Source organism: Somniosus microcephalus, chromosome 9 (genome assembly GCF_052327205.1).
Source record: "Somniosus microcephalus isolate GS21.2 chromosome 9, FLI_Smic_1.0, whole genome shotgun sequence".
NCBI lineage: Eukaryota > Metazoa > Chordata > Chondrichthyes > Squaliformes > Somniosidae > Somniosus > Somniosus microcephalus.
Window position 1 is genome coordinate 192717249 of NC_140995.1, and position 11579 is coordinate 192728827.

Consider the following 11579-nt stretch of genomic DNA (forward strand, 5'->3'; position numbering starts at 1 on the left):
CGGAAAAGAAAGGGGGTCCTCTTCCCCTCAAATGGTCGCTGCTGCCAAGGCAAATTGGTGAACAGCATGCCGAGAGGTGGCATAACATGTGAATGCACTGAGCACTGTCTGCAGCACCTGGCTTTAGTGCAGAAAGAAATTTAATGATCTCACCATGAGTGCCAAGGTAAGACTCTCCTTCACCTCGCTCATATTTTCTGTACAGCCCTGCAGGACCCTACCTTTGCCTCAGCAATATTAATCCTTCCCTTCCCTACTTGCCATGGCTATCAACAGAGAGGTCTTCACTGCAGTGAGTATTTAAACTCACTTTTGCGGGCTTTCTTTCACAGGCTGGTGTCAGGAGCAGTGAGACCGGAGACCCAGTGAGTATTTAAACTCACTTTCGCGGGCTTTCTTTCACAGGCTGGTGTCAGGAGCAGTGAGACCGGAAACCCAGTGAGTATTTAAACTCACTTTCGCAGGCTTTCTTTCACAGGCTGGTATCAGGAGCAGTGAGACCGGAGACCCTGTGTGTATTTAAACTCATTTTTGCGGACTTTCTTACCAATCTCAGACCGGCGGCGGCGTTCCAGAGCCACGTCATGATTCAAAAAGTGATGCGGGCAGGAGGGAGCGGCTGATTGGGTGAATACGGCCAGGGAGTATTTATACTACTCTATAGTTTGACAGCTAAGGTTCATAGCTTATATAGTTTAGAAGGTCTTAATTTTTTTGTGGTTATAGTTTCTAGTGCTGGTAACCAAGGGCCCTTGAGTATATCATTTAATTGTAGTGTAATTGGTGGTATTGATTTGATTTAAGTTAATTTAAATTAATTGAAGGGTAAGTCATGGCAGGACAGCTCGGTGCCGTGGGATGCTCCTCCTGCACTATGTGGGAAATCAGGGACATTTCCTGTGTCTCTGATGACCATGTGTGTGGGAAGTGTGTCCAGCTGCAGCTACTGGCAGACCGCATTGTGGCACTGGAGCTGCGAATGGATACATACTGGAGCATTCGCAGTGCTGAGGGCGTCATGGATAGCATGTTTAGGGAGTTGGTCACACCGCAGATAAAGGCTGCACAGGCAGGAAGAGAATGGGCCAGGCAGTGTAGTAGGCGCAGGCAGGTAGTGCAGGGGTCCCCTGTGGCCATCCCCCTCTCAAACAGATATACCGCTTTGGATATTGTTGGGGGCGATGGCTTATCGGGGGAAGACAGCAGCAGCCAACTTTCTGGCACCATGGGTGGTTCTGCTGCACAGGACAGGAGGAAAAAGAATGGGCAAGCTATAGTAATAGGGGATTCTATTGTAAGGGGAATAAATAGGCGTTTATGCGGCCGCAAATGGGACTCCAGGATGGTATGTTGCCTCCCTGGTGCAAGGGTCAAGGATGTCTTGGAGCGGCTGCAGAGCATTCTGGAGGGGGAGGGTGAGCAGCCAGTTGTCGTGGTGCATATAGGTACCAACGATAGAGGTAAAAACCGGGACGAGGTCCTAAAAGCTGAATATAGGGAGTTAGGAGGTAAATTAAAAAATACGACCTCAAAGGTGGTAATCTCAGGATTCCTACCAGTGCCACGTGCTAGTCAGAGTAGAAATAGAGAGATATTTCAGATGAATATGTGGCTAGAGGAATGGTGCAAGGGGAAGGGATTCAAATTCCTGGGACATTGGAACCGGTTCTGGAGTAGTTGGGACCAGTACAAACTGGATGGTTTGCACCTGGGCAGGACCGGGACCAATGTCCTAGGGGGAGTGTTTGCTAGTGCTGTTGGGGAGGGTTTAAACTAAAATGGCAGGGGGTTGGGAACCTGTGCAGGGAGACAGAGGAATGGGAAACAAGGAAGGAAGCAAAAGACAGGAAGGAGAAAAGCAAAAGTGGCAGGCAGAGAAGTCAAGGGTTTAAATCAAACATGGCCACAGTAAATAATAGTTTTTAAAGGTCTAAGAGTGTTACAAAAACAAGCCTGAAGGCTTTGTGTATTAATGCGAGGAGCATTCGTAATAAGGTGGATGAATTAGCTGTGCAAATAGATGTCAATGGGTATGATATGATTGGGATTACGGAAACATGGCTCCAGGGTGATGAAGGCTGGGAACTCAACATGAAGGGGTACTCAATATTCAGGAAAGACAGGCAAAAAGGAAAAGGAGGTGGGGTAGCATTGCTGTTTAAAGAGGAGATTAACACAACTGTAAGGAAGGATATTAGCTCTGATGATGTGAAATCTGTATGTGTAGAGCTGAGCAATACCAAGGGGCAGAAAATGTTAGTGGGAGTTGTATACAGACCCCCAAACAGTAATGCCGAGTTTGGGGATGGCATTAAATGGGAAATTAGAGATGCATGCAATAAGGGCATAGTAGTTATCATGGGTGACTTCAATCTACATATAGATTGGGCTAACCAAATTAGTAACAATACTGTGGAGGAGGAATTCCTGGAGCGTATACGGGATGGTTTCCTGGACCAATATGTCGAGGAACCAACTAGAGATCAGGCCATCTTAGACTGGGTATTATGTAATGAGAAAGGATTAATTAGCAATCTTGTTGTGTGAAGCCCCTTGGGGTGGAGCGATCATAATATGATAAAATTCTTCATTAAGATGGAGGGAGAAGTACTTGACTCAGAGACTAGGGTCCTGAATTTAAATAAAGGAAACTACAATGGTATGAGGCGCGAGTTGGGTAGGATGGATTGGGGAATGTTACTTAAAGGGTTGACGGTGGATAGGCACTGGCAAACATTTAAAAATCGCATGGATGAACTACAGAATTTGTTCATCCCGGTTTGGCATAAAAATAAAACAAAAAAGGTGACTCAACCGTGGCTAACAATGGAAATTAGGGATAGCATAAGATCCAAGGAGAGGACATATAAATTGGCCAGAAAAAGCAGCAAACCTGAGGATTGGGAGCAGTTTAGGATTCAGCAAAGGAGGAAAAAGGGATTAATTAAGAGGGGGAAAATAAAGTATGAGAGTAAGCTTTCAGGGAACATAAAAACTGACTGTAAAAGCTTCTATAGATATGTGAAGAGAAAAAGATTGGTGAAGTCAAATGTAGGTCCCTTGCAGTCAGAATCAGGGGAATTTATAATGGGGAACAAAGAAATGGCAGACCAATTAAATACATACTTTGGTTCTGTCTTCACAAAGGAGGACACAAATAACCTCCCAGAGATGTCGGGGGAAAATAGGATCTAATGGGAGGGAGGAACTGAATGAAATCAGTATTTGTAGGGAAATGGTGTTAAGGAAATTGATGGGATTGAAGGCTGATAAATCCCCAGGGCCTGATAATCTACATCCTAGGGTACTTAAGGAAGTGGCCCTAGAAATAGTAGATGCATTGCTGGTCATCTTTCAAAATTCTATACACTCTGGAACAGCTCCCATGGATTGGAGGGTAGTTAATGTTACCCCACTATTCAAAAAAGGTGGTAGAGAGAAAATGGGGAATTTTAGAGAAAGGTGGTAGAGAGAAAACCGGTAAGCCTGACATCGGTAGTGGGAAATATGCCAGAGTCCATTATAAAAGATGTAATAGCAGAGCACTTGGAAAACAGTGACAGGATCGGACAAAGTCAACATGGATTTACAAAAGGTAAATCGTGCTTGACTAATTACTGGAATTTTTTGAGGATGTAACTGGTAGAATAGATAAGGGAGAACCAGTGGATGTGGTGTATTTGGACTTTCAGAAGGCTTTTGATTAGGTCCCGCATGAGAGTTTAGCATGTAAAGTTAAAGCACATGGGTTTGGGGGCAAGGTACTGACTTGGATAGAGAACTGGCTGACAGACATGAAGCAAAGAGCTGGCATAAACTGCTTTTTCCGAGTGGCAGGCAGTGACAAGTGGGGTACCGCAGGGATCGGTCCTCGGACCCCAGCTATTCACAATATATATTAATGATCTAGAAGAGGGAACTAGATGTAATATCTCCAAGTTTGCAGACAACACAAAACTGGGTGGGCGCGTGTGCTGTGAGGAGGGTGCCGATAAACTCCAGTATGATTTGGACAGGTTGGGCGATTGGGCAAATGTATGGCAGATGCAGTATAATGTGGATAAATGCGAGGTTATCCACTTTGGTGGCAAAAACAGGAAGGCAGATTATTATCTGAATGGCAATAGATTGGGAGAAGGGGAAGTGCAACGTGACCTGGGTGTCCTTGTACACCAGTCGCTGAAGGTAAGCATGCAGGTGCAGCAGGCGGTTAAGAAGGCAAATGGTATGTTGGCCTTCGTAGCGAGAGGATTTGAGTACAGGAACAAGGATGTCTTGCTGCAGTTGTATAGGGCCTTGGTGAGACCACACCTTGAGTATTGTGTGCAGTTTTGGTCGCCTTATCTGAGAAAGGATGTTCTTGCCATGGAGGGAGTGCAGCGAAGATTCACCAGACTGATACCTGGGATGGCAGGAATGATGTATGAGGAGAGATTGGGTCGATTGGGCTTATACTCGCTGGAGTTTAGAAGAATGAGAGGGGATCTCATTGAAACTTATAACATTCTAACGGGACTAGACAGACTAGATGCAGGAAGGATGTTCCCGATGGCTGGGGAGTGCAGAACCAGGGGTCACAGTCTAAAGATAAGGGGTAAGCCATTTAGGACAGAGATGAGGAGGAATTTCTTCACCCAGAGGGTGGTGAACCTGTGGAATTCTCTACCACAGAAGGCAGTTGAGGCCAATTCATTAAATATATTCAAGAAGGAGTTAGATATATTTCTTAAGGCTAAAGGGATCAAGGGATATGGGGAGGAGGCAGGGACAGGGTACTGAGTTTGGATGATCAGCCATGATCTCATTGAATGGCGGAGCAAGCTCGAGGGGCTGAATGGCCTACTCCTGCTCCTATCTTCTATGTTTCAATGTTTCTATGTTTCATCTTCTTTCTGCTTACACTGACAGCCTCAACATCTGCCACTGCCCTCAGAACTACTTCTCATTTTTGACCACACATGCTTCTTCCTGTTATCATGCTTACTACGGTAAGCTAACAAGGGTTGAAAGCCCTTGCCCGAGGCATGTATTTGCAGTAGAAACTGGTAGACAACAGGAGGAGCCAACCAGCATCAGAAGAGATCCTACCATAGTTCAAGCACTCATCCCTGTGGAAGAGGCTGCCATTGAGACTGCCATTGGTACCATAGGATGGATAGCGCTGACTGCACGCTGGAATCATTTTAATAGATCACAGCATGAATTTCACGAGGCCCCTGGGACCATATGTACAGGCATGTGTCGCAAGTGTTTGCCCGCTGCGTGCCCATTTTCAGAACATGTGCAGACTCTTCTGTCACTTCTAGGCAGGCCGTGGTTCTCTAGTGCCAGATAGACTGATAATGAACACTGTTAATGTCAGTGCACTCACTCCCTTTTACTGCCACACACCAGCAGCAGAAATCAACATCCCACAATACTTAGATAGTAAGTTCAATGTGATTTCACTGGAGGATTCAGCAAGCATAAGTGAGTAGGAGTGAGTGGAGATGATAAGGAAGTCCCAGGGACGAGCTAACTGGAAGGCCAGCTCATATCCTCACTCTGCTGAGGAGGATAGAGATGCAGACTTCAGAGGCCCAGCATTTAAAAAAAATATGGGCCCGCAATTTCCTGAAATCTTGCGCTATAGTAATGACGCATCTACAACGTATGCCATTATTCTAACACAAAAGTTCCAGGAAATTATGGCATAAATGACTTACAACATTACTTATGCCACGCCATAATTTCCTGGGCCTTTTTGTGCCATTTTACTGACATCCTTGCTGAAACAGTGAGAATTTAATTAGTATAGTTCCACCCCCATTAAAATCAATGGCAATCGCAAATTATCTTAATTAACACCTGTTTTTGTTCTGTTGCCACTTACCTGGCATGGGAATTATTTACTGGCTTAAGTGTATTCTCTGATTGCATTTAAATGACGTGCTAATGTGTTTGCTGATCAGGACCTGTTGAAAGACAGCTTGTTAAACCATTGCATTGTCATGTCAATAAAAACATATTATTAATGACACTTTTCTTTTTATTTTAAAAAGTTTTTTTAACTGTGTTATTTTTTAAGCATTGATTGTTGCTAATCTTCTACTACACAAAGTTGCTTAGCTGAAAGCTCCCTCAAGAATAAATAAATGCCCAAAAAAGACAATTCAACAATTGCGTGTCGATATAAGTGTTTAATCATTGCAGGCAAAACCATGCATAAACTAGGCTGGAGGATGCAGCAAAAGTTCTTATGAAGAATATCGGCCTCTAAAGTCACAAAGTTGACGGACTCTTAGATGACACTGGCCCAGCTCTTCCCTCATTATTAGATTAAAATATTCTGTATCCGTATGAAAAGCCAGTTTTATGGTCCTATCCATCTAATAAAATCTGCTTCACTTTTGCTCAACATTAATTGGAGCCCCAGCCTGTTTCAGTCCAAGGTGTTTTTTTCTCAATCGTTACTTGTGAAGATATGAAGATTCTCTGGGAGGTCCCTGTCGCTATTTCACAGAGATGGCTGCACAGGGACTGATTTCAATGAAATGCAGGTGATAGGTTGTTAGTTTGATGACATTATTGAGATGTCTTATCCAAAATACGAATTGTACAGATTCATGTTATAACTAGCTCAGTAATTGATCTGAGAATCAACATGGTGGCAGGCCATTTTAGATTTAGTAATGAGCCAGATTTAGTTATTAGCCTAATGGTGCATGAACATTTATCTAATAGCAATCATAATATGATTGAGTTTAATCTAGTATTTGAAAGGGAGAAACGCAAAACAGCTACTAAGATTCTAGATTTGGGTAAGGCTGACTTCAATGTGATGAGACAGAGACTGTGTACAGTAAACTGGGCAAATCTGTTAATGGGTAAAACAACAGTAGATCAGTGGGAGGTGTTCAAAAAATACTTTAATGTGACACAAAACCAATTTATACTCCGAGGGGCAAGAGCTCTAGTTGCCACAAAAAAACAGTCATGGACGACTAAAGATGGAAGGGACAACATTAAACTAAAAGAAAAAGCATACAGAAAAGCAAAACGTAGCACAGATCCTGGCGATTGGGAGAGATACAAAAAAGGAAGTATTTATAGTTGAGGAAGAAGATAACATGGCGGACATCCAAAGGAAACTAATATTGAATTAGGGACATTGACTCACCAAAGTTAACGTAAACAAAATAACAGTAATTAAGAAAATAATGGCACTAAAGAGTGACAAATCCCCAGGACCAGATGGTTTCCATCCCAGGGATTTAAAGGAAGTAGGTGAGCACATTGCCCGAACTATAATCTTCCAAAGTTCTCTTGATTCAGAAACCGTTCCTTTAGATTGGAAAATTGTGCATTTTACTCTGCTTTTTAAGAATGGTGAGAGAGGGAAACCAGGGAATTATAGACCAGTTAGCCTAACACCTGTTGTCAGGAAATTGCTACAGCCCATAATTAAGGATAGAGTGACTGAACACCTTAAAAATGTTCAGCTGATCAGAGAGAGCCAGCATGGATTTGTGAAGGGTAGGTCATGCCTGATGGACCTGATTGAATTTTTTGAAGAGATGGTTAAAGTATTGGACAGGGGAATGTCTATGCATGTTATTTATTTGGACTTCCAGAAGGCATTTGAAAAAAGTCTCTCATAAGAGACTGTTAGCGAAAGTTGAAACTCATGGAATTGAAGGCAACTAAATTATTGACCTGGTTAGGAAATAGTCTGAGTGGCAGGAGATAGAGAGTAGGGATAATGGGCAGGTACTCTAATTGGCAGGATGTGACTAGCGGTGTTCCGCAAGGATCTGTGTTGGGGTCTCAACTATTCACTGTAATTATTAGCGACTTATATTATGGGATAGGAAGCCACATATTCAACTTTGCCGATGACACAAAGATAGGTGGCATTGTAAGCAGTGTAGACGGAATCATAAAATTACAGCGTTATTAATAGATTAAATGAATGGGCAAAACAGTGGCAAATGGATTTCAATGTAGGCAAATGTGAGGTCATCCACTTTGGACCTAAAAGGATAGGAGAGAGTACTTTCTAAATGGTGAAAAGCCAGAAACTGTGGAGTTCCAAAGAGACAAGATATTGAGGGGAATTGATAGGGTAGATAGAGAGAAATTATTTCCGCTGGTTGGGGTGTCTAGTCTAAAAATTAGAGCCAGGCCTTTCAGGAATGAAGTTAGGAAACACTTCTACACACAAAGGGTGGTAGAACTTTGGAACTCTCATCTGCAAATGGCAATTGATGCTAGATCAATTGTTAATTTTAAACCTGAGATTGATAGATTTTTGTTAACCAAATTATTAAAGGATATGGGCAAAGGCGGGTATATGGAGTTAGGTGACAGATCAGCCATGATCTCATTGACTGACGGAACAGGTACGAGGGGCTGAATGGCCTCCTCCTGTTCCTATGTTCCTAAGTTAACCAAAGCGCAAGAGCAAAAGGGTAAGAACAGATCTAACCGGTAAACACACCTTTTTAATTTCTGCTTTAAACTGCAAGTGTTAATATATTGACTTGTGACATTTTATCGAATTAATTAAAAATAGACTCAACAAATGAGTGTAATGATCTGGAAACTCTGGTGTTTTTCGGACTGGGAGAAAAATAAAGAGTATGTAAATGAGGTCAGTTTAGTTACAATCAAATTTGATAATTATTAGTTGCAGTACTAAAAGCTGATAAACAATGGATACTATCGGGGATTAGGAAAGGATCGGGATCCTTTAATTCTGTTTCATTTATATTGAGTGGCGATAAGCACTTCACAGTTTCTTCCACTTAATAAATGATATCCGCCTAATATTTGGTCGATAGAGATCTATTTGAAACAGTAGTTGAATTTTCTCATTTGTGCAAAATGGAAGTAGTTTAATGGAAAACACTATCTCACATTTATTAAAGATTCACAGCGGGCGACTCCAAAATAATAGAATTCAAATACAGACTTTCAGATTGTGCAGAACAGGAAAAGTGAGCGGATTTTCAATTTGATTTAATTTTCATGACCAGGAAGAGGTGAATAAAAGTGAAATAACCTTCTAAAGTTACTTTTATATCAATGTTTAGTTATTTCCATAAACTTCTATTAATGTAGAAAATACATTAATGTATCCCAAAATGATAAAAAACCAACTGAGCTAAATGACTTTCTGTTATGAATTGATATAAACTTATTAACGTTAAAGTGTCCATTTTAAATGAAGGTATCATGGATCATCTATGGAAGGATGGAAAGTGCAACGGGCATTGGCTGGACTGCTTCTGATTCACCGCTATGCTTGCTGCAACATATTCTAATCAATTTTCCAACAAGTTTTGGCATAAATTGACCACTGGAGGATCAGGCCGCACAACAGTCTAACTTATGGCGTTTGTCACAAATATTGCCTTTGCAGGAGAATTCCAGGCCATGATTTCTCTCCCCCCAGCAATTGCTGAATACATTCCTGCCAGGGAATTTTAAAAACAAGGTGGTGGAGTCTATTCTGTAGGGTTCTTATGCACGGCACCGACACTCGGCAGTCAACCATGGCGAATGTGGTCACCTTGATGCCCTCTGCACCAGTAATAGCATCTCTCAGGGATACTCACAGTGGCTCCATATTGCGTCTCTTCCCCTTTATAGAATCACAGAATGATACACCACAGAAGGAGGTCATTCGGTCCATCATGCCTGTGCCGGTTCTTTGGTACAGCTGTCCTATTAGTCTCGCTCTCCCGCTCTTTCCCCATGGCCCTGTAAAGGTTTTCCCTTCAAGTATTTATTCAATTCTCTTTAGAAAGTTACTATTGAATCTGCTTCCACCACCCTTTCAGGCAGTTCATTCCAGATCACAACAACTCACCTCTGGTTCTTTTGCCAATCACCTTAAATCTGTGTCCTTTGGTTACTGACCCTTCTGCCACTGGAAACCGTTTCAGAAAAGATCTCTAGACAAGCTGAGAGATTAAATACGTAGGGGCTTCACTTAGATCAGTAAGCTCCTAGAGTCTGTTTTCCCACTGATTAGCAGGTGTGCTGAGATGCAGCATGGTGGCAAGGATAATAATGGAACAGGAATGCAACATGATGCCATCTCTTATGATACCAACACTTCTGTATCCTTGCAACCCACTGAGCCAATGCCCACCTTGGAGCCAGAAAGCAAGCTGGGCCAAACATCTCTGACAGACGGCGAGTTGTTGCAGTCTGTAGCTTGGCCCTCTTATGTCTGAGCTCTTATGAACCCTTGAATGAGCTGCAGCAGCCTCCTTCCTTCCATGTTGCAGCCACTGGGGAGAATAGGTAACACTAGAATAGGTAAAAGAGGACTTCAGACACTCACTTAGGGCCCACACAGGGGTGAGAAATAGTGTGTTGCCACCAAATTGCTGTTTGAAATATTTGTATTCCTGTAGTAGCTGGTGATCTTGCAATGTTAGGTGATGTGAATAGCAATTTTTGTATTTGGGCAGATGCTGTTGATTGTAGAGTGGAAGGACTGGAACAGATGTTGGGCATGACTGTTAATACAGGGAGCACAGATTGTTCAGCTGAAGTTCTCTTTAATGAGCTGCTGCCGAATACCTTTGCTTACAGGCCACTGTTGAAGCTTTTCCACTTTTTCACCATTTTCTATGCCATCAGTGTCCTCTCCCTTATCATGTTGAAGATCTTCCTCCACTGGTGGCTCCATGTGTTGCTCCTGTTACTGAGCACAGTAATGCAGCATACAGCATACCACAATCATACGGGACACTCTTTCTAGGCTGCATCGCAGGAAGCCACCAGACCTCTCCAGGCATCTGAATCAGCAGCCCCAATATTGACAGAGAGCTGGGGACGGTGCGGGGGAGGCCGAAATTGAAATCGTCCGAAGAACCGGGCAAGGCTGTGGACTTGGAGGCCCTGCCACTCTTCATGGCGGGGCCTCATTAACATATCGTAGGGCTGCCTCCCAACCAGCAGCCGGCCAAATGGACAACCTGGTTGGCGGGCGAGAGTGGACACTAGCAGCAGGTGGCTGCAGCTGGGGTCCCTTTGGAATGGATGGTCCTCAGCACTAGGAAGGGAGCATCAGGTCCAGGTAGCGATTGGGTGGGGTGGGGGGGGGGTCGGTGATCGGGAAGACTGGGGGGAGGTCGGTGTTCGGGGCTGGCAGAGGCTGAAGGTTTCCTTGAGCGGCCTGGAGGAAGCAGTGCTCACAATTGGTGCTAAAAGAGCAACTTAACTTGGGGTGCCGGCAGCTCCCACCTCGGATCAGCTGCCACAGGTTGGTCCTCCCCCTCCCATACTATTACATTTAAGTCGTGATGCCGATGATGTCATCAGACTGCAACTTTGGTACGCTAATTAGGCCCCCGCCTGCCTTTTGCAGGAGCCTCGTTAATGGCCTGATTTCTGCACTTAAAAATTCGAAAAGGCGGAAATGGGGTCGGGTTATGGTCAGGTTGCTAGAATCTGATGTTTTAACTGCTGCCCCTCCCCGCACCCACCCCGCCTCCCAGCCCCCCACCAACCGCACCCCGACCCATGACCCTCGCCCACCTATTGAGGCCATTGTTTTAGGACTCATGAATCGCCCCTTTCAC

General features: G+C 43.7%; 1 pseudogene; it reads right to left on the reverse strand.

Annotated features, from left to right (window-relative positions):
* Nucleotides 1-10684, reverse strand: part of LOC147112927 (uncharacterized) — a 92928-nt pseudogene extending 82244 nt beyond the window's left edge.
* Nucleotides 10685-11579: the final 895 nt, after the last annotated feature.